The 24,086-nt window shown below is 49.8% G+C and overlaps 1 protein-coding gene across 2 annotated transcripts in view; it reads right to left on the bottom strand.

Moving 5' to 3' along the window:
- Positions 1 to 24,086, bottom strand: part of pdzrn3b (PDZ domain containing RING finger 3b) — an 81,281-nt gene that overhangs the window by 7,871 nt on the left and 49,324 nt on the right. The window lies entirely within an intron of this gene.

Below are 24,086 nucleotides of genomic sequence, written 5' to 3'. Positions count from 1 at the left end.
GCTAGATTCTGTTTGAGGAACGACTCATTACTGCCTCAGCTTGTTTTACAGGGTCACAGTCGGACCAAGTAGAATAAGACCTTAATTAGGAAGAGTCCCTCTTTAATTAATCAAGGTCATTAGCTGAGGCTTCATGGAGGAGCCCTCATTTAGCAGAGTAATTTCTCAGCAGAGGATAAATGTGACCCCCAGTCAGAGACAGTGGAGTGGGCGCGGCGCGTTAACCTGAGAAGATTAATTTGAGCGAAAGGCCGTGTCGCGTCGCAGAGAAGAGGCTAATTAAGTTTGGTTGAGCCACTTAAGACCCGTGTGTGCTGATGAATGATGAGCGCTGACGCTGCGTGTCACCGCATCCAGTGAGACTTCAAATCAAATAAAGAGACTTAAGCCACCACACAGATCAGTGCTGTCCAAAATGTCAGGCTGGGCGCACAAATTAAATTAAAGATTTTTCATTTCGGCCCAGATGCCATCATGCCACTGTGAGTTCTCCAAAGCATCTGCTGTGGGAACAAGAAGAGGAGGCGTGAAGCCGTGTGAGCTTTAGATGCATTCGTCCTTTGGTCTTCACTCTGGCCGTCTGCTTTATCAGGGTTTACACAGAGCTGCTGTTCCGCTTTCAATCACCACATCATACAGAATTTGTTGGTTTGTGATTCCTGGATGTGTTGAAAGCTTTGATAGGATCTCAGCCTGGGGCTCCTCTCATTTCACAGGCGTGACGTTCTCTCCTCCTGCCTCTCCAACGCAGACACACACGCTTCAAAGCTTTCTTTGAACAAAGCTACTTGCTAGCAGGAGCATATAGTGTTGCAGGTCATTACACGTGTCGTGCTTCTTCAACGTCACCTCTCTCTCCTCCTGACATCTGACACGCATGTAAGTCGTGTTTGAGGATTCATTTTCTGATGAACATGTGGCTGGTTGGAGCGCCTGCTTCTGCCTGTGGCTGCTTTCATTTCAATTCACAGCGTAGTTTACAGACTCAACTGTAGTGAAGTACATACTGTATACCAAACCTGACTCTGGCCCAGACAACGGAAAAGCATATTTCTTTACATATTTCTGTAAAGGGGTGCATATAGAAACCAAAGCCACTGGACTCTGTGTGTGTGTGTGTGTGTGTGTGTGTGTGTGTGTGTGTGTGTGTGTGTGTGTGAGGAAGGACGACGATGGCAGGAAACGCAGTGAACTTAATGCAGAAGTTAGAAGAGTCTCTGTGCCCACTAATAACCAGAGCAGATTAATGCTAATCCTGAGCCTGCAGGATAATTGGATCATCTCAGCGGACTTAAACTTCTACTTCTTCTACATCAAAAATTAATGGCTCATCTTTCTGCAGTTTGCTCTGAATAATTTGAGTTATCATATCAAGGAATACTTATGAAAAAAGAAAAACTACTGACAAAAAAACCCAACCTTGAGATTAAAGACCGCTGCAACAGCCCCCCTCCCTTCTCTGGCCTTGACTGTGAGCTCCAACCCAACCAAACAAGTACCATCACAGCAAGAAACATCTGAATTCCTATTCGTTGCTGCTGCTGGTGTCAGTATTAAGCCTTCCTGAAATCACGGGGGAGCTCACGTCGTCGGCCGTCTCTGTTTCCCACAGCGAGCCCCGATGTTGTACATCAGCTGAGGAATACAAGCGCCTTTGTGCTTTCTCCGCTCTGCATGCAGGCTCCAACAGTCGGACCTGGTTGCCAGGAATCCCAGGGCTGGCGGAGGGCAGTGAACCAGAGACAAAGCCTTTAGCCCCCGTCTTGTTGAGCCTGGAGCATTCTGCCTCAGTGCTCTCAATGGGGGAGTCTCCTCCCAGCTGTGGAGGGGGTCCCACGACCTCCATTCAGCAGGCTCACCTCTGACACGGAGCGGCCCTTTGCAGCACACTGGGAAAAAACACACAACACTCCCCTGACACAATACACAATGGTTGAGCACCGCTGGGCTCTGCGACCACGCCGCGTTCAGGCAGAAGACTCCATCGACGCCAGGCTCAGCCCGGACACACAACGGTCTCACTGCTGTGGACAGCTGAACAGTTGTTGTTCATGCTGACACAACGATGACTGTCAACCTCTGGTCCTCTGAGAGACGAGTCTCTGTTAAGTCCATCCTGAAGACAAGAGGGCAGCAGGGCCTTCTTAACGGAATACTAATGAGGTCCAACTCACACGTCTGCTCGGCCGCCGAGGAATCTACAGAGCTGGTTACTCACAGCGTCACATCCTCTGTCATTAAAACACCACACTGACCATTGTTGACCTGTAACAGTGGAATCGGGGACCTGTGTCCATGCACTGGGTTTGATTCAGGCTGTTTTCAGTTTTCCTCAACACCTCATGTGATAGCTGCATCAGTCCTCAGCCTTCTGGGTAATAATTAGGGGCAGCAGGGGTGAGTCTCCCGTGGAAGGCAAACCAGGCTGGATTGAGATGTTGATGTTGGACTGTGTGTGTGTGTGTGTGTGTGTGTGTGTGTTCAGTGGTTGCTAACCTGCTGCCAGAGATGCTTATCTGCCAGGCAGCGACCTCTATCTCTGCCCTGATTATCTGTGTATTCAGGCAGCTGAGACGGTGACGCTGCCTCAGGTTCTCAGTCATTCTTCATTGAATCAGGCAGTCTCACTGGAAATGAGCTTTCCTAGTCCTCATAATGAAAAGGTGAGGCTACAATGATCAGTGTAAGTTAATATAGAGCTAAACTGACCCCCTTTCAGCCCCCTTAGTTACTGTTGCTATGCCTGTCAACCCCCATGTGCTGTTTACGATGACATGGTGGCAGATTTGACACTCAAACAACGGCTCCTTGATTTCATTATGAAGGAAAATTGCTTTCAGAACCAATGAGCCAAAAACAACCTGTGACTGCGGCGTGCGGCCCCCTGCACATGGGCATCAAAAAAACCCCCGCACCACTGACACAACCCCCCCCCCACTAATCACCGCCACACAGGAAAACCTTAGCAGGATATTAAGTCAATTCACTGACTGTGTTGTGTAACATCAGTGTTTGATACAACCAGCCATTCAATCAGCACGTAATCCTTTAATAAAGAGGAGAGGAACATCATTAAGGAGCCAGTGTGTCCGTTCGTCTGGGGGGGGGGGGCAGTGAGGTGACCAGAGTGGAAGCTCTGCCAGCAGAACCCCGTGAACTTCACTCTATTGACAGGCACTTTAAAAAGCCCCCTCTCTGCTCCGGTACACTTCTTAGACAAACTCTCCAAGGTCTGCATGTGGGAACAGACAGGAGCGCTGACGTGACAGAGAGCATGAAGACTTCCAGGGGGGGTCTGTATAAGGTTTGAGTGGCAGACTGAATGTGGGTCATTGTCCTTGAAAAACACAGTTAATCCCTCTTTTATTTCACTTTCACCCATTTCAATAAGAAAGAAAGAAAGAAAACTCAAGGATGAGCCGCTGGTTTCTCAGTCTGCACATGTCGTCCAATAACCTGACGGCAGAGACGGCAGTGTGTGGTGTCAGTGCTGCAGACTGCACGCTGACTGACAGACACACACCGCTGTTCACTTCCACATCCTCCGATGGAAACACAGGACAGCTGATCAATTAAGAACCCACAGCACCTGCAGTCTGTTTCCTGCCTCCTCTAATGAGGCCAGCTCAAAGTGTGAACCTCAGTGGACGTGGGAAACCTTCTCTTTGACTGTGACGCCCATAAACAACCACCTGCTACACTGACATACAGTAGTGTTTCCTCTGAGGGCGAGCAGGCTGTCGCACACAGGGAGGGTGTGTGACCACAGCCCCCCCGAACAGACACGAGACCAGGGCTATAAGGTAATATCAGGAAGTAATATCAGCAGACGCGCTGAAACCCAGGGTAGTGTCATGCTTCATTAACACCGTTATCTCACTCCACTGCCCAAGGCCCCCCCTCCCTGTCCAGCCTCTGCAGCTCCACACACACACACACACTCTCACATAGACCTGCACAATAAACACACACACACACACACACACACACACCTATTCCCTGTGAGGACTGACAGCATGTTAAGCTCTACGCAGGAGCAAAGTGTGTTTGTTCACTTCAAGTTTGCTCCACCAGCGATCAAACAGAGCTGCTGAGAGATACGCTCCACTGGAGAGGGGTGAGGGGGGGTGGGGGGGCAGACATAGGTTACACATCAATCACACACACACACACACACACACAAAACCCCCAAATGTAATGAAGCCTGGATGTGTGGCCAACACACTGAGAAATAATCATCTGTTATCATTCAAACTGAACATCACCACACACACAGATGAAGCCTTCACACTCATCTCATAATCAGCATCATGTAACCCAGAAGAACCTGACCAAGACCTGGAGGTGGAGGTGTCCCCGACTGAAGCTGGAATCATCCCATCACCACCGACTAAGGACTAACTGTTAAAGCTAACAGGTGTGGCTCCAGTATGGATTCAGAGCTGAGCTGAAGTCACCAGATGTAGCACCTCTCTCTGCAGGTGGGGGGGTCATGCTTTGATAAACACTACAGTCTGCAGAATTAGACTCCTGGCACTTGATGTCATGATTGACACCCCTGAGTATAGAGACATCTCTCTGTGGAGGGATGGGGGGGCTCATCTGGGTGTATCTCACTTTGCACTGGTACGCTGATAAATATTGTGAAATAGAACATTTTCTGGACTTTCTACAGCAGAACCTGACCTCCTCTCTCTCAGCTCATTCAGACTTTGGTCTGCACAGTCTCTCCTCTGTCCTGCTGCCTTGTCAGGATGCTGCCTCATCGGTGTGGGGGCTCAGATCCGTCCTCTTCGGACCGACAGTGAATGCGGGGGCTCCTGTGAGTGCTCCCCCGTGGCAGCCGGCCACCTGCTCCAGTCTTTAACAGATGTGACGGCACACCGGGCCTGATCTTAGCCGTTATTAAAAACACACAGTGTCAGGCTCCAGTGGCTGCGCTGGCCGGCCGCTGATCCCTGCTTTGTCTTTGTACGCCGTCCGTGTCAAGCCTCATTACAGGGACGGGGGCTGGGGGCCGAACGGGCCGAGCTGCATCTTTGCGAGTTCCCCTTTGCTGAAGACTGCACAGACAACGGGGGACGGGGGGGGGGCAGAGGATTGAGGCGCTGACAGGCTGTCTTGTACAAATATTTTCATTTTTTCTGTCAGTCTGGCCCAGAAGAAGTCACACTGAGGCCATCTGGCACTATGACAACTTGGCTTCATAAGCTGAGCACGACATCTCTGCAGCCTTCAATCAGAAATATGCCTAATTAGGCAGCGCCACTTGGAAAGCCTCAGATAGGAAACGCTCCCGGCGGGCTCATTTGTAAACTTCTATTGCTCAGCAGATCAGTCGCTTTCGCTTTAAGATGCTGTTTGTCTGCAGGGAACACAGAGAGACCTAAGAAAGCAAAGGACTTAGCAGACAAACAATAGTCCAGATCAGATCAGCGTAGATCAGACCCTCAATGGCCAGCTTGTGCTGAAGCTCTAATTAATCTCTGGGTCTCGTAAGAGCCGCAGCACGGCGCCACGGCCATTACGGAGTGCTTCTGGGGAGATTTAGAGCCCTCGGACTGTCAAACAGAGTTTCCAAGGCCTCTACCTTGAAGTTCCTGACAAAAGCAGCTGAGCTCCCGTCTCCACATGGTGCTTACCTTCAGCTTTGAAGAAAGGATCCGGGGGTTCACTGCTGTCAGAGGGGTCAAGTTTAAAAGGGAGCCGCGGCTCAGGCCTTTAATGATCAGAACGAAAAGGGAAAACACTTTCCTAAAATGCCTCGCTGGCCGTGTTTAACAGACCTTAACAAAGTTTGATCTCCAGTGTGGCTCTACTGACACTCAGTGCAGTAAAGAAAACTTTGCATAAGAGCAGTTTGTTTTGAGAAAACAATCAATTCCCTCCAAAACGACTGCCGAAGATGCCAAGCGAGGCGAGAAACCTGCCAGGATTCATTAAAAGTCTGCAGGTACAAAAATGACATCTGTCTGTTGACTTTATAAAACCGTACAAAGCCCTATTTTTCTGCTTCCAACAGGGAGCTAAGGTGTTTAATGAACTGGAAAGAATTCAAGCGTTGATGGATTATTAAGTGAGTAAGAGTGGGTGCTGTGCCAGGAGGAGGGGGACCTCCCAGGATCCCCTCAGACACACAAGTGAGGGACGTGCTCACACAGCTTCCTGTCACCACCATCTACTGGAGGGGTGAGAGGCCGGCAGCATCCCTAACCAGGAGCCATCCCTAACCAGGAGCCATCCCTAACCAGGGGCCATCCCTAACCATGAGCCATCCCTAACCATGAGCCATCCCTAACCAGGAGCCATCCCTAACCAGGAGCCATCCCTAACCATGAGCCATCCCTAACCATGAGCCATCCCTAACCATGGGCCATCCCTAACCAGGGGCCATCCCTAACCATGAGCCATCCCTAACCAGGAGCCATCCCTAACCAGGAGCCATCCCTAACCAGGAGCCATCCCTAACCATGAGCCATCCCTAACCATGAGCCATCCCTAACCAGGAGCCATCCCTAACCAGGAGCCATCCCTAACCATGAGCCATCCCTAACCATGAGCCATCCCTAACCATGAGCCATCCCTAACCATGAGCCATCCCTAACCAGGAGCCATCCCTAACCATGAGCCATCCCTAACCAGGAGCCATCCCTAACCATGAGCCATCCCTAACCATGAGCCATCCCTAACCATGAGCCATCCCTAACCAGGCCTAGTAATGGGACCTATGTAATGATCAGACATGCACAGTGTGTCAGAGGGCTGGACTAGCTGCTGGTATGATTGGGTAAACAGACAAACTGTGCAGCTCCTAGTTTGACTCTTTGTGTCATTTAGTCACTCTTATAAGTGTGAAGTAACTCCATATGCTGGATGTGGCCTTGGTGCTCAGGTCAGAACAGCTGTAAGCTCCAAAGTCAAGTATTAAGGCCCAAAAGTCTCTCCAGAGTCTCAGCCTACAGCCGACGAGCTCCACAAACAGAGACATCCAGACTACAGCCGAGCTCGTCTCCACTCGGCTGACGAGAGCGAAACACTCACACACCTCTCACTTCTTTAGTTTCTCACATCTGAGGATGGATGAGGAAACACTGGCTGTCAAATGGTCGGCTCAGTGATGTTCCATTCACTTTGAGACAAGTTTTTCTAAGAGCAAAGAAAGAAGAGTAGAGCTGCAACAGGCCGTCAAATAATCTGTTTCTTGATTCATCACAACTACAGTATTTTGATCCACCAGTCGTTGTTTGAGTGAACTCTCTGCTTCCAGCTTCTCATTTATGTGAATATAAAAAGACAAAACTCCAATCACAGGGCGGACACACAGAGACGGACAACCACTCACACACACACACACACACACACACACACACACCTACAGGCAACTTAGAGTCACCAGTTAGCCTGCAGGTCTTTGGACTGGGGGAGGAAGCTGGAGAACCTGGAGAGAACCCAGGTTCCACTGTGCTGCCCACATAATATATACAGATGTAGAGAAGGTATAAGACACAGATGAGAGGAGGTGTCCCAGAGAGGATTCCTTCCATGACGCTTCACTGTTGTCATCCCTTTGAATGAGGGTGTAGAGTGACATGTTAGCTCTGCCGTCATGTGGAGCAGCTCGCCGCTTGTCTGATGGGAAACAAAACGACACATGACTTGTCACGTTGAAGCCAGCGCTCCGACTTCCTCTGCAGGGCCTCGGCAGCAGACGGAGGAACTGACAACCGTAAAGAAGTGCTGTGGGACTAACGGGAGCAGTCGATCAACCTGCCAATCCAGATAATTGACAGGCAAGATGACACTGTGACCGAAGAGAAAGCAGAACAAAGGCAGTGACAGCCCTCTTCCACATCCACCGTGTTTTTGCTGTTATTAGTGGGCGGTTGGGGGTGGGTGAGTGGGGGGGCTTTTGGACCCAAACATTAGCGCCCATAATCCATTTATTATGCCACTGCATAACACCCACCTCTTCTCTGAGACCAGCCAAAACCTTTTAGCCTTTTTTTCATGAGCGGACCGGATCAAAGCCGAGCTATTTGCAGGCACAGTGTCTGTCTTCCCCTGGTGGGAGGGAGCTGTTTTTTGGGGGGAGAATAATGAGCGAGATCCACAGAAAGCTTCATCATTACGTTCATTTAAACCAGCCACTAGCTTCCCGGCACCCCGTGCAGTAAATGGAGATGTAATTTGGTGTGATGGGAGGATAACACTTGGCTGGGGTCCATTATGGATGAAAAGGAGGGAGGGGAAAAAACAGATTTGAGCGTGTTACAGAAGCCAGTCCTCAAAGACAAGAACAGTGTCTGCTGTTCTCAGTCATTAGACCGGACCGGCGCTCCGAGCCAAACGCTCTGAGATGAGTAAAGCAGCACTGCGAGCGTGTCGTCTCAGAGAAAGGTGACACCACGTGAAGCCTGCAGAGAGCAGAGCTGTGGGTTTGGTCCTCAGCCTCACACCGTCTGCACTGAGGGGACGGACGATCACTGACTTCAACACGAAACATCTTCCTTTTTGTGCTACAACCAACGATTAAATGACTGTGAGAGTAACAACTGGAGAAGGTGGGTTCATCCTGAGTTCATGTGAGGGCAGAGAAGGTTCAGACAGAAAGGAGGAGGACGGTTCACTGCTTTGGCTCTCCTGGGGGAGCGGGCATCATTTCTAGTCCGGCAACAAAACATTTAGAAATCTGTCATCAGGTTTTACTCATCGTGTCCAAGTTAACCACAGGTGCACACTGCTGTACCCTAGACCGAGAACAAATGTGGTCACTTCCAGTCAACTCTAACACAGTCACACTCTGCATGTGGGTGTCTGTGTGTCAGTGCTCAGCTTAAAGGAGTACTTCTTCACAACCACAGAATGTCCTTCAGCCATTTTTGCTTAACAAGGACGGATTAATTTTCAGTCCAGTTCACAGTTTCAGCACTAATCAGGACTGTTTAAAGGACACGTGAGAAGAGAGAGAAGAGAAAAGCTGCTCTCCCCGTGTGTTCATCTACAACACGCCGGCTCTCCGCTTCCTTTGGTAGAAAAAATGTGCCACACAAGCACCGGAGTGTTAAATATAAACTTTCCTGAAAGTCAAACAGAGGTTAAAGCCGGAAAGCTCCAGAGTCAGCATTCAGCCGACAATGAGGAGGTGGGCAGCGATCGGCACACACTAGCAGACACATTGAGAGAGCTGTCACCTCTTCATCACCCCCCCCCCCTTTAAGCACAGCGCGCCACCTCCTGCTGACCTCTGCGGCCAGAGTTCAGGCTGCTCAGCTGCAGGAGCAACAACTCGGCTCCACTCCCACTCAGCCAGTGACCCCAGAGACAGGAGCCCATCCCAGGCAGCAGAACACACGACACCCCCCAAAGTGCAGAAAAGAGCCTGAAGAGTGAGCACAACTCTTCCTGAGGCTTGGTCACAGTACCTGGCACACTTCGTAGAGTAGTTTATACTGCTCCTCGGGCTTCTGCAGGGAACAGAGGCTGCATCCCATGGTGGAGGAGATCACACCATCCGGGCCCCCCCCCCGAAGAGAGAAGCGGCGGATTTCTTCTCCTCCTCTGTGCGCTCTGTCTCTGTTCCACAGCCACACGGACACTTTGGCTGACAGGACTGACTGACTTCCCCCCAGCTTGTGGCTGTGTCTCTCCGCTCAGCCTCTTCTCTCTCTCTCACACACTGCTCCCCCCCCCACTCCTCGCCTCACATGCTCCCTTCCTCCCTCTCCGATGTTCTCCAGCCTTCTGCTGACTTACGGAGGCCGGCGCCACAGCTCGGCTATATACACCCCCTCATGTTTATTAAGCTGCAGCTCATTGATTATTCATCAGGGAGGGAGGGGGTCCTCCTGACTGGGGTCCTCCAAAGAGGCTTCTTAATTAATAAGCATCATTAGATCTTTTGTGCAGAAACAAGCTGAGTGACAGAAAGGCTTTTCTCTTCATGACAGCACTAATGTGCTGCTCTCACGGGGTCCCACAAGCTTGTTTGTTAACAGTTCCAGACTTTTAATTTGAAATCAGAAGTGTGACAAGACATTCATCTGTGACAACGGCTTAAGCACTAAATATGTGTGACTTATGCATCAGAAGCTGTGCTCTGCAGCTTTGTTCCAGCGTACCCTGAGTGTGCACCAGTTAACTCAGCACCTCTGGTTTGCTAATCCAGCACACAGACACTGAGACACCAGCATTTCCTCATGAATCTCTCTGCAAATAAACAGGCACAGAGCCAGATAAATATTTACACTGAGCCTCTCCGGTGCAGCACACAAACTTTCCCCAGCGGAGCGTCCTATTCGTACCGGGTCCTTCCCGCCGTCCGCTGCCCTGTGTGCAGGCAGCCTGGGTGGCTGCACGAGCAACACCTGGCCCCTGCCCTGCCGTCCTGCTCCGGTGCCAGCCCAAGGTAGCTGTTCGTTAGGGGCAGGAAGGTTTTTGTGGGGTCACAGATGGAAACGTCACCGCTCCTCCAGCTGGAGTGCAACATCCGCCCCTGTGATGTCTTTGTTCCGTCACCATTCAATCCCACTCCCACAGCTTCAATTAAACCCACGGGGCTAAGCCACATACCTGGATAGATTTCATGGCAGAATGAGGGGGGGGGTTCCTGAGGGAGAGACCCTGACTGCTGGTGAAAGTGGTATTTCCTCCTGCCAGATGTGTCTGCTGATCCCTATCTATCAGTGCTTCCACAGCTCCACCGCCTTCCCAGACGACTGGATTATTAGTGAGACTCAAAGGTTTCCAGTCAAATGCAAATTTCATGTAAATTTTTTCAAATGTCACCAAAAACAAAATGCGAAGCCTGAAGGTGGAATAAAAACACATCAGGAAAAGTGATGTAAAGTGAAAGCAGTTCAAGCTGAGTGCAGCTCCTGTTGTGTGACAGGATGTGCACCGCCTCAGGTTTGAATGGCTCCATCCATCGACAAGAAGAAACTGTCTCAGGAGAAGTTTTTGTTTCGGAGTTTGATCAGGATTTGCTGTTTCTATTCATGTTCCCTAATTTCTAATTTACATTAAAAAAACCCTTGGATGGGAATTCAGCTAATGAGATTTCACTTTTCCATTGAGGCTCTCTGTTTGGATTCTGTCCGACAGCTAATAAGCAAAAGCTGTCTTTGAATAAATTCTCCTCTGTTTCCCACAACCTCACAGCCACACAGAGCGCCGGACAGTCCTGATCCTTGAGGCAGCAGGAGTGATGGTGACACACAGTTGCCTCGGGCCAACTGCGAAGGTATCTGTGTGAACTTAACAATCCGTCATAATTACTGTGGGCTTTGCTCGTCTGGGCTCTGGGCTCTGACTCTCCTCGGCATAGCGTGAAAACGAACTCTGCGCTCTCAGTGCCGTTGTGTCTGCGGCTGGGGATCAGTGGAGAGTTTTAGCTGGCGCTCTTGCCCGACTAATCTTTCTTTCACACTGAGATTATCCTATTCGCAAAGTCAAAGCGGAGACAGCGCTCTGATATGAACTGCTGCACTAAAGGTTACGGCAGCTGTTCCACTGAAATGTGCGTATTAATGAATAATCAGCAGCAGCAGCTAAAGTCTGGAGCAGAGAAGACAGCCGGGGACCTGTTCGACCACGAGGACGGCGTGTCTGCACGCTGTCCATCATTGTGTTCACAGATTTAATTTTGTCGCTGCTGATTAAATTTCTTGCCCTCTCCGGTGACAAAACCTGTCTCCTCCGTCCCTGCGGTGAGGTTTGATCAGCGGCCTCAGCACACACACACACACACACTTCAGCTTTCATTCATTACTGGTCTAGACGGTGACACAGTGTCGGAGGTTCCCATCTCGGCGGGGGCCAGACCAAACGATAATAATAATGTCGTGTGGTTTGTCAGAATAAACACCAACACTGGGGATTCTTTTATGGAGACAGAAGGGCCAGAGGTTAACACATCCTCTGCCAATTAGCAGTGAGGTGTTTGGCCTCGTGCGTTTGATCTGCGCCTGCTTGGATCATTCATATTCATAGAGGCAGCCTGGTGCCGTTTCTGTGTCCCACCGGGCCCAGTTTAAGAGTCATGGCTTTAACTGGAGCCACAGTGGGATCAGGTGGCGATCGCTGAGCGTACACCATCCCTGTGTGGCTCATAACGCTCTAACACGTCCTCTTCCTCTTCCCTCCCTCCGAGCTCTTCATGCTCCACAAATAAATGAAACATTGGACAGTTTTGTCCTGGAGAATGTGGCCGCTCCACCCAAAGCTCACAGCTTCTGCCACGGCTGCAACTATTTCCTGTCTCAACTATTTGGATTCATCTTTTGATCAACTGAATTGTTTGTACTCAAAAACTGCATGTTGTGTCCAACCAACAGTCCAAAACCTCTGCCTCAGAGGACTAAAGGAATAGTTCGACAGTTTGGGATGTATGTACGCTCGCTTTCTTTCCTCACAGGGAGTTAAGAGAGAAGCTTGATAACTGTTTTGTATTGATTATCATTACAGGCAAGAAAGTGAGTGAGCAAAACGTTGAACTACTCTTCTAACTGATTATCTGAAGATTCACAGTGTGTGACTGAGGAGTGATTACATGTATGTGACCCTCATTGTCTCACACCGTTTATCTCTGCATCGTGAGAGCAGAGACCTCAGTGATCAGACGGGAGGAAGGCTTTTTAAAAAGGTGTACTTTGCAGAAGCTGACAACGTGGCAACATGTGAAGAAAGAGGACACTGATGGCTGATAGCGATAACACACGGAGAAAGCCCGACGTCCAGGTCCTCTCACACGACTCTAATGCACTGTCCAGACGGCAGGATGAGGGGGAGGGGGGGCTGGAAGATGTGGGACGATAGAGTGGCGGGGAAAACTAAATTGGCTCCATATTGTAGACCCATGAAGAGACGGCCCTAGTGCAGCTCTGCTGCGTAGATGTCATTGTTCATCAGCGGAGGATTAACGTCACTTCACGTCCCCGTACCTGAGGTCAGAAGATGAAATGAGGACTTTCCACATTCCTCAGCCGTTCATACTTTAGTGGGATGAAATAATAATGCTGAATAACAAACGAGGGGTTCAGAAGCTACAGCCACTGATGTTTAGTTCACTTTTTAATGAGCCAGTGAGTCTGCAGGTCAAACTAAGTCAGATGTGAGACGTGGACAGTCAGCAGGTACGGACGGTGTTCAAAGACCCCACTGACTTGATTAATGGGAAATTTGGGCTCCAGCACTGTGCACTCTGGGCACTCTGATCGCCCAAGAGTCGCCTTCCATCAGGACAGAAATGTTTCATCAACTCTGAATTGATTTGCAGTGAGCCCCTCCCTGTAAGGGGACAGGTGGACCCAAACCATGCCAACAAAATGCCCCCCACAGCGCACAGAGCCCCTCACTGTGGGGGTCCAGCTGTCAGGCCTGGACTGGTCTCTGATCAGACAGTCACCTGGGGAAGAGCTGCTCTTCTGTGTGTCCCGTAGACCTAAACATGTAGTGGGTTTAGTAAAACCCAGCTCAGCAGGCTCTGTGAAGCTCCAGACCCCCACAGGGAGCCCTCACTCACATCTTTTCTTCTTCTCACCTTGATAGAAAACCTCAATCAAGTGGGCCTGCTCGGCATTTTTACCCCAACACAGAGCATGATGGGATGTTAATTACTCGATTGTTCCATGCAGTGCATCTGTGTGGAAACATCTGCACTCATTATGTCTCTCCTCTCATTTCTTCAGGTTTTCCTCTAATTTGTCAGCTGTCTGGAGATAAAACACTCAGTCAAAGGAGCTTCTTTTTGCAGCATGGCAACACAGATGTTATTATCAATGGCTTGTGACGGATCTATGAAGTATTAGTGAGAGATTTATTAGAACTAATAAAGACCTTTACCAAGCGTTAGGAAGCAGTAACGAGCACAACACCACTAACATGATATACTGAAGTGTGAAACAAGACAAGTTCTCTCTGAAGCATGAGTTTTCTCAGCTTTGGTTAGAAGGCCTCCACTGCACCGGTTTGGGCCGCAGCTGCCTCAAAGCAGCCCTCCAGCCTGTGGAGGATACGGGACGGGAGGGGAGGGGAGGGGACGGGAGGGGAGGGGAGCCACAACGCCGCCGTGTTAATGGAGATACCAGATGAGCAACAGGAGCGGCAAGATGGAGTGAGAGCCAACATGAGGGATGTTAAAAGTAGGTGTGAAGAAGACAGACACAGAGGAGGGAACAGAGCAGAAACAGAAACTAAACGAGTGGAGATTAATGAGTCTCCTGTTCCTCTCAACTGTACCGCTGAGGATCAGTGTGTGTGTGTGTGTGTGTGTGTGTGTGTGTGTGTGTCCACCTCTGAAACACTGGGCTGTGCATAATTTATCAGACAGCTGTCAGCTTTGTACTTCTATTTACTCTGTGAACCAGATCCTGTGCCAACAGGGAGCCCAGCCAGCAGGATGACAGCCACCGAAACAGTTTAATTGGAGATTCAAACAACTAATAATGCCATTACTATCACTTCAGTGTGATTACTAAAGTATGAGGGGATGTGAACAAGACTGATACGCTAACATGCTACGATAATGCTCCTTTCACACTAAAATCACAATCTGATATTTTGGGGATTTAGCACAGAAGATGCAAATCTTTAAACCCGATTCCTTCTTTTCAAGCTCCCTCAGGCTGTTTCCCATCGATAACCTGACAGTAAAATGCACATCATGTTGCTCTGGGCTGTATAAAATCACCCTCATCTTTTCTGGCTTGAAAAAAACAGCTTCAGGCATGTGTTGCGCTGAGACCACTGAGGAGCTTCGCACAAACATCCTGACACAAAAGCAATTATCAGTTTTTGTGAGTGGGACCTCTGTAGCTCCGCCAGCCTGTGGGAACATCACCCACTGTTTTAGAAAAATAAAAAAACAGTCAGCTTTATCCAGTGAAAACAACCATCCCTCACCAAGCAGCAAGGACAGCTTTCTGACTGTGTGAATGAGCCAGTGCTGGTGCCAGGGGGATGAGCTCCACTGTGTATTCACTGGTGTCTGAGCAGACAGACTGGCCCTCGCAGAGCTTCTCTTGGCCTGGTCCCCTTCCCACTGCCCTACAACCTCCCAGCACCCATCACAGACCTTGTTTAGCTCCATAACGAGGCCAGCAAAACTGCCAGCTAACCTTTACTACTATAAAAATGTCTCCACTACTCTGAGATGGGGCGAGCTATAATAAAATAGTGTTTACAGCTAATTATCCAAATGCCACGACATTCCTGCAGAAGGTAACTCATGGCGCTTGTCAACACAGTTATTATCAGGGATATTAAAAGGAGTTCATATTTCAGAGCAGGGCTCGATGATGTGACTCCACCCTGACGCTCCCTGTAAGGCCCTGCCAGCGCTGGAGTCCACACAGAGCTCCTGTCACCAGCTCATTCCCGGAGCCTTCATCACTCCCGCCTGCTCCCGCACGCTGGCTGCCAAAGGCCCCAACACAAGCCTCCACCTACACAACACTGCTGATCCAGCGGGCCGAGGAGGGAGCCTACACAGTCAGGTAGAGGCCGTCAGGTAACCTGGACAAAGGGTGCGACAAGTTTTGAGTGCGGAGACGAGAGCCTTTCATTTTTCAAAGACCATTTTTACAGTTGAAGCCATGCAGGGGTGGGTGGGTCGTCCCTTGTTCCTCCTGTCCACGTGTCGAGGTGTCGTTGACCAAAACACTGAGCCTCAATCGCTCGTGGGTGTGGGTGTGAATGGGATAAAGGCAGTGAGTGCAGTGCATTTACCTCACCAGGAACTTACAGCGAGCAGGACTTTGTGTTGTGCAAAGGCTTTTAGTTTAGTTGATCAGAACATGAGGGGGTGGGTGACGCAGACATTAGCCACTGATGCTGAACCCCCATTGATGCCAGGGCTCCTCTAACGCTTCCATCCATCTTGTTTTTACCCATTTCACACAGCCAAAGCTGCTGACGAGAAGAGAGGAGCAGAGGCTACTGACCAGTCCTGCTCACAGAGGAGTCCTGTCCATGAGCAGGTTCTCCTTTGGATCATAAAGCAGGACACTGTGGACATACGGCCTGCTCTGCTACGACACATAGTGCTACGGTACATTTATTCAATTACTTCCCTGTACTTATTTACCATGTAGTACATCCCCAGTCCTTCCAGGTTCTTCTCCCCACTTGTGTGCGACACCCTTGCTTCACTAGTTGCTAGTGACAGCACAGCTTACACTGCAGGAGGAGGAGTGAGGAGTGTTATCACCTCCTGAGCAGGGCTGACATTTAGAGGCTCCCCCAAAAGCAAGGAAAATGGAAATAATAGCGGAGCTCCCGACAACGTCTGCACGGTACAGGAAATGTGATTTAGTTTGAGTAGTGGAAAAGACGTCAACCTGTTTGAGTGAAGGATTCCTTAGAGTGAGTTACAGCCAAATGTCCACGCTCAGCCCTCAATCTCATTACGTTCAGTGCTCTTCCAAATGAAAAGCTCTGAGTGAGGGCTGAGGTCACTGAGAGGTAAGCCACTGACGTGTTTTTGCCTGACATCACTCCTTTGTGTCAGTACCCAGAGGGACAGCCGGGTTTAACTGCCCAGAGTCAGCTGTGGCCAACGAGCCCACCACCCTGAAGAAGGAAATGTTGCCGTTACTCACCTCCACGTCTGTAGCACTGCCCAGAGATTTGATGACATTGCTAACGATGCTAACTGGATGTCTCGACCAGTCAGTAAGCGTCTTTGCTACGTGACCCCCGGCCCAGTAGTCAGGCCGAGGCGCTGACCTCAGAGGCCTCCCTCCTGGGCAGTGACGACCGATTCAAAGCCTCCCTGTCGGCTCCTCGTCAGGTGTGTCAGGCTCCACAGGCCGCCAGGTGAGCCTCACTGTAAACATCACTTTGACGGAGTTGCTGCATCATATGAGGCTGAATACACGTCTGAATACAGAGGTGGTGCCCCGGCAGGATGTAAGAGCTTTTAGCCACTCCGCAGCCCTTCATGTTTCCAGTGCAGATGATATTTTCCAATCCCAGAAAAGGGCGCTGAGGTAAATCCAAACAGTGGAAGCCTCCAACGTTAATGTAGTAGCTGGCTCAATGAGCACTTTCTCTCCGACTGTCCCAGGAGGTTTAAGAGGTGTGAAATGACAAGTTATACGCCGGATATCATCATTAACCAAGAAATCCCACAGGACACCTGAGACAGTCTGGTGTGATGATGAAGGTTGACCCTTTGGATTAGACGTACTACAAATTTCATTTTCTCTGTCAGCGGCAAAGTTAAAATGTCTTTGAGCAGCACATTTAGCACTGATACGGTGAATTCAACTTATCTGTCCTTGCTCTTTCTCCTTCATCCCTCCACATAGCCCCAGGACTGGGGTTTAACAAATTACAGGTTGCAAGATTGTACCGCTGTGAAAAAAGTCAGGCTGTAAAGCTGCACGTGGTTTAAACTGAAAATAATCTGTTGAATTTCTGAAAATACATTTGGGGAGGAAAAGGTTTGGAGAAATTCTGTGATCATGGTTGGGAGCAGAATGTCACTGACAAATATACTGGTTCACAAGAACTGTGTAACTGGTAAATAAATGTATAGTGTGAGTGAGTGCAGGATTTTACATTACTGATTACACAGACAGTCATGAGTAGTCTGTAATGAATTAGATTTGACCAATAAACCCCTCTCAAATGCCTCCCATGACACATCTGCTCACGACAATACAAACCAGGTTTGCCTCAAGCAAATTAAATTATCATCTCCCAGGAAATCCAAATGCGTACAATGGCCCGTTCTCCACTAGTGATCCAGTGATTACCCACAACAGTGGGGCTTTTAACAAAGGACAAGCTAACGCCATTAGCCAAATGGAAAATTAATTTGTAAATATGTCAATAAATGTACTGAAATGGTGCAAACAGGAGCAGTAAGAGTACCAATGTGTTATTCAGCGCGTGTGCTAATGCAGGGCAGAGCGTGCACAGAGGCTGAGGCGTGTTAGAGCCTTTAGAAAACAACTGAGTGGATGGATGAAGCCTTTTTTAGCATGTACGTCTCAAAATGAAAGGCATTGTATCGTACGCTGCGATTATGGTGACAATCTGGGCTGCCAGAGCAGCAAGCAAATACTAATGTCAATATTTCATTCATCATTCAGCTGCTGGGCTCAGTGTTTCCACACCAAAGTGACAACTGGAAAATGGCCCCATAGTTTCTCCTTTGATGCTCTGAGCACCATTAACCCAAATATAATTTCCTCAGCTCTGTTTCCATTGACACGTCTTCAGAACGAGTGTGTTGGGTTGAAAATAACATCAACTGCAAATTCAGCCCCCACTCCCACACACACACACACACACACACTTCTCCCCCTTTACACCCCATCCCTTCAAAATGGAGCGAGAGAAAAATAGGAGCATGCTTTTAAGGAACCCAAGCCTGTAATTTCCATCTCGTACAAACTTCATTTGCACTGAAGCACCGCATGCTGCCTTCACAGAGCACAATGCTGTGGAGAGGAGCCGCTCCATTAGGAGGAACCATCTTAGAAACACAAGAGCTGCAGACAGAAGGGACCGGCGGACGGGGGGAGCCGGTCCTGGGGGTGTGAATGCAGAGAAGGGAAAGATCCTGAGAAGGCTGCACTTTAATGAGGAGACAGTGACTTCAGGAGCGAGCTGGGGGATGGTTTGATCTCTGACCTCTCGGATCCCTCGGTGCGTGTGACAGGCCTGAGTTCAGAGGGAGGATTAAGGTAATCAGGGGCAGTAATGAGAACAGAGCACACATTCATGAGCCGGGGACCCCCCCCCCCCCGAAAGCAACAATTATGCACCTTGCCCCCCTTTCTCCTGAGAGAGAGTGTCTCTGTACCTAGACGTCATCTCTGCCCGTGGCGGTTTACTTCATGACAGAAGGGGGCCACAGCAGACAGATAGGGATAACTCCATCCCCCCCCATTACTGGAACACCTAGCCTTCGTCCCACTTTACAAGGACGTGTGTCTTTCAGCTGGTACAGACGACACTCACGTCAGTGACATATTGGGCCCTGGAGCTCAAATATCCAGGTGATCAAATAAATATTAGAGGCAGTAATTCTTAGTTTTGTGATGATCAGAATATCTATATATTTACAGTCAGCGCTGTAGCAGGAAGAGGTGCCACAGCCCTTCTGTGCCCATCAGACACCCTGACAAGGCCTCGAGCGAGGAGGCACCTTCAAAGGTTGCGCTCTGTCAGCAGCAGACGGCTGGAACATGACTTCATCCGCTTCAAAAGTCCTGCCTCTGCTCTTAACACCTACAAAGGGGACGTTTAAGTCCTCATAATGAGGATGCCACATGCCGATATCATCTTTCACTGGCTCCATTTGACCGGTGCTCCTGTTGGATGGAGTCACGTTCGGCGGTGCACATCCCTGCCTTTTTTTAATCACATGTTTTCAATTACTGCCGAGAAGCACAGAACAGACTTGTGCTGTAATTCAATAAGGACACAAAGAGGCAGGTCGAGCGGGTGGGACAGTCGGGCATTGTCCTCGGACAGCTGAGTGACAGGGGCGAGCTGTGGCCCCCGGAGCACACTGTTCTTACTTTGTACGTGTCAGTCAAGCTGTGACACGATCAGCCTGCCGGGGGACATCGGGGGGGACGCCTCGAGAGGCGAGCGAGGTGAGAGGTCCTGGACCACAGGGCGCCCCCCACCAGCAGGTGACTCCCAAGTCCTGCCTGGAAATAAACTCCACATGACAATAAGAAGGGCAGAGCAGCTGGATACTGCAGCACAACAGTGTGTGTGAGCGTGAAGACAAGACTTCATCTCCAGCAACCTAACAAGGACACATAAACTCTTCAAACCTTTTGTTTCAAGAACTTTCCAGGTTGTAATGAGGAGTTGACACCACACCTGTCAAACCACAACTGGCTGATTTAAAATGAGGTATCAACACAGCAGGTCAAACATCAGAGATCCATGAGTCTGGCATTCTGACGAGAAGCACAGCTGAGGGGGCCTGAGGGGTTTAATGATGAACAAAGGTACTGAGAGAAGTTAAACACTGACCTGCTGGAGCCTCTAGAGGTAAAGTAAAGGTTCTCCACACCAAAAAAACAACAATCATCAACCTCATGGCGACATTGGAGGAAAAGTCAGTAAACTTCATCCTCTGAGGACAATGAATATCTGTACCACATTTCATGGCAGCTCATCCAATAATTGCTGAATTATTTCCACCAGAATCGAAATGATGGACGACCAACTGACTGGCCAAAAGCACGTGTACATACTTTAGTGTACTTTTGGTCTGAGGCCCCTTCTTATGTACGATGATTAGGATATTTTAAACTACAGTGTGCTTCACCACAACAGGCAGAACGTCTAAAGTCTTCCCTGTGCACCGAGCCAGGCCGCTCCAAACACAAGAGTTTGGTTTGGGAGTTTGGTGCAGCAGAACCTGAACGGCCTGCAGAGAGCTGCGAACTCAAGCCAGTCGGACATGTTGTGGACGATCTGGACCTCTTAAACAAACAACAATCGGATGGACATTTTACTGTTGCACTTGAACACAGTGCTGCTAAAACATCTCTATGTGCTGTGTCCAAGTGTACCGCTCTGTGGCAGAAGAAGCTCGGATTTCCACTGAGGCTCACACTCTCTCAGCTCCATCTATCTCTGTCAAAGCTTCTCACTAGAAAGTACTCTGTCCTCAGTCCACCACTGACTACTTCCTTATCTTCCACTCTCAGCTAAAACACCATCATTCAAACTGCTTCCGAGACAGTGGGCGTCTCTCAGCCGGGGAAAAAAGATCGATTTTTGCAGCTGAGTGGTAGAGGTAAGGAGGTATTATGTGCCAGTCACGGTTGGCTGCGCTGCCAGCCGGAGTGAAGGGCTGCAGACGGCAGATCACACAGACCGAGGCCACTGAGTAACACTACAAACCTGAGGACCGGCGCTCAGTAGAAAAGGAAAAAGCAATATGGAAAGCAGAAAACTGCAGACAGGAACCAGGCATGAGAAGTGAATGTGATAACAGCCCAGACTGTGGCTGTGCTGTGGTGACAGTCAGGACCTCAGTGGGTACACCCACACAAAGGACCAACATGTGGTTTCATGGCCTAAAGTCAACCCCCCCCCCTCTACATTTAAACTCACTACAGTTATAAAAGACAGCCGACCAGTTGGGCTTCTCCATCATTAAATTCCAAAAAGGCTTCAGAGCTTTCAGATACCTCAACACGCTCACATTCAATGATGGCACCAACACTGAGCTGATTAAGAGGATCAGGTACCGGCTGTGACGTGTGCCGTCCATGTTAACTACAGCTCGTCACTGTTCACGTATATAACAGTCACTTTTAATTCTAGTGAGCGGCTCTTTCAGGAGAATAGTGTCTATTTATCACACCTCTGACTCAACACAGACAAAAAAAGACACTTTCATGAAAAGAATAAATGAAAATCACTGAGTCACAGGCAAGAATAAAAGTCCAAATCAGACCCCAGCGAGCCAGAAATCATGTGTGACCCAACATCCCCACATGCCCCCCCCAGGTCCCAGAGGGCTGCTATTAGCCACCCCAGGGTAACACCCCCCCACCCCACTGCTAATTGAGAGCCACCAGTTGACATGGTGTCTCAGTAACCCCCCCAGCTTGGAGGCTGTTGTTTCCCCTTGGCCTCAGCACACGGAGGCCGTCATGGCAGAAACAGGTGAGCAGGGAGGGAGCAGCATCGCTCAGAGAGACAGCGCCTCAAAGACGGGCCAAAACATTCATGGACTGAGAGCTGGGTAGACGAGGTGAGGGGAGCACCGGGCTAATTCAGGCTGGAGGTGGACAGAGAAGCTGCTATTAGTGTGTGGATGGGATGAAGAGACTGTCAGGCAGGCACTATGTAACAATGAAGCTCCTGCACATGCCAGGCAGGGCCCCAGTCGCCAAGGAAACACAACCTGCTTCTGACCGTCGCCATGGCAACCTGCATCCCAAAAGTGTCAAGGGCTCTCTTCAAGGGGTGATGTGCCATTGTTAAAGATTTCTCTCTTGAGGTTATCTGTCTTCATCAGTAGGCACCAGGAAGCGTGTTGCAACACAAAAATGAGCCATTTTACAGTAAGCGGGGGAATGAACGAGATTTTCCATCTAAATGCTCTACGATTAAAGATTGTGCAAACTCAGCTAACCCTCTGAGGTCACAGCATCCTTTCATCTGCATAGTAATCAGGGATAATCCCATCCAATTAGCCAGAAAAGAATTCAGATGCTGAAATATCACTAAAAGTGTCCAGAAACTCCCATGTTTTTAAAACTGAGAATGAGAGCTGCTGTTCACTGGGCGGCCCTGTGGCCCTGTGGCCCTGTGGCTCTGTGGCCCTGTGGCCCTGTGGCCCTGTGGCCCTGTGGCCCCGCGGCCCTGTGGCCCCGCGGCCCTATGGCCCTGTGGCCCTGTGGCCCTGTGGCCCTGTGGCTCTGTGGCCCTGTGGCCCCACGGCCCTGTGGCCCTATGGCCCCGTGGCTCTGTGGCCCTGTGGCCCTGCAGCCCTGTGGCCCCCATGGCCCCCATGGCCCCCATGGCCCCGAGGCCCCGAGGCCCCGCGCTCCAGCCCTGGTGCCTGTTCAACCAGCTCAGCTACACACACAGTCATGTTATGCAACCTGAGCCGGGCTGAGAATGTGATTTTGTCCGTCCAGCGGGCTCTAATGCTGCTCTTGATGTATAATGAGTACGAGGGTTCAGGTGAACTGCAGCTTTTGTTCTCTCTCTCGTGTGCTCGCTTTGGTAATGAGATTATTGGTTCAGATGGGAGCTGGAGGGGCTGAAGGATGGCAGAGCTGCAGATACATTGTGTATGTGTGTGTTTGGGGGAGTGAGGTTTACATGCATGCCTGGGTTGGTTGCCCTGAGGGGCTGATCAGCAAGCACCAGGGCAGAGATTAACTCCTGATTACATCACAAATCTGCCCCAAGCCGATGTCCTCTGCCAATACATGCAGCACTGAGATTTGGATTGTAGCATCCACCCCTGATCTCACACACACACACACACACACACACACACACACACTCTCTCTCTGGCATGCACATTCACTCACATTCCACCACCGACGGGGAAACAACAAACAGCTTGCCCATGAAAAACATACATAATAAGTGAAACCCCTCGTAGAGAGTGAAGCGAGGCCACGCAGAGTTCAGCTGCCGCCCTGCTCTCCAGACTAAACAACCCTGGAGAGCACTTGATCTACTGTCATTCGACACAGAAGCCACGCAATTTGAGAGGGACACGTCCTCCTCGGGGTTACGTCCACAAGGTCAGACCACTCACAGCCAGCGAGAGGGACAGAGAGAACATTTTCAAAAAGGGGTAATAATGGGCATCCTGCTCTGTGTCTTCTGCCTTTCCATCCCTCACACATTGCACTTACATACCTCATCTGAAGAGCTTTCCTATCGGGGGCCATAGTTAACCACCGTGGATTCTCCAGTGAAACCAGTCAGTAAGGTATTAGTATGATCCTCAGAGTGGTGAGCGTACGACACTAAAGTCCTCAGCAGTGAGGATCTCTGTAGAAAATATACGACACTGTGCTACATTATGCTGTAAATTATTCAGTGTGAAAGACCCAACAGGTAATTTGTCCACAAGCACAGCTGCCCTCCTCTTCTGAGGCTCCAAACCCTATTTCACTGTGTGTGCTCCACTTCCCAACACATTCAGCTGCCTCCTCACACGCACACAAGCAACAAAGGGAGGAAATCGTGCAGCTGGGAACATTTCTGAGACACCCAGGTTCTTTCTTTAAAAAATCACACAGAGCAGCAGCACGGCGCTGGGATCAAATGAGAGCAGGAGAGAGAGATCATTTAGTGGAGAGCTCCGGTGAGCTTCTGAAGAGTCACATCGCCACCTACTGGTCCTCGGCGAAAGTCCGGGCGTGAGCGCGGCGATACAGAGCAGCAGGGTGAGCCTGCAGACGTTCAAAGCTTTCTGTTCAGCTTTCATGTTGCTCAAATGTAAAACAGAGACACTGTAATGACTTCCACAGATGTTCAGTCAGGAGAAGAAGAAAGAGAGAGACGGGAAGGAAGAGGAAGAGAAACACATAAACAAGTAGGCAGACATGAAGTGAGAGTGAGAGGGGGCG

The sequence above is a fragment of the Pempheris klunzingeri genome, chromosome 2 (assembly GCF_042242105.1).
Source record: "Pempheris klunzingeri isolate RE-2024b chromosome 2, fPemKlu1.hap1, whole genome shotgun sequence".
Taxonomy (NCBI): Eukaryota; Metazoa; Chordata; class Actinopteri; order Acropomatiformes; family Pempheridae; genus Pempheris; species Pempheris klunzingeri.
The sequence above is the reverse complement of the archived record's forward strand: the minus strand, read 5'-3'. Positions and strand labels throughout refer to the sequence as shown.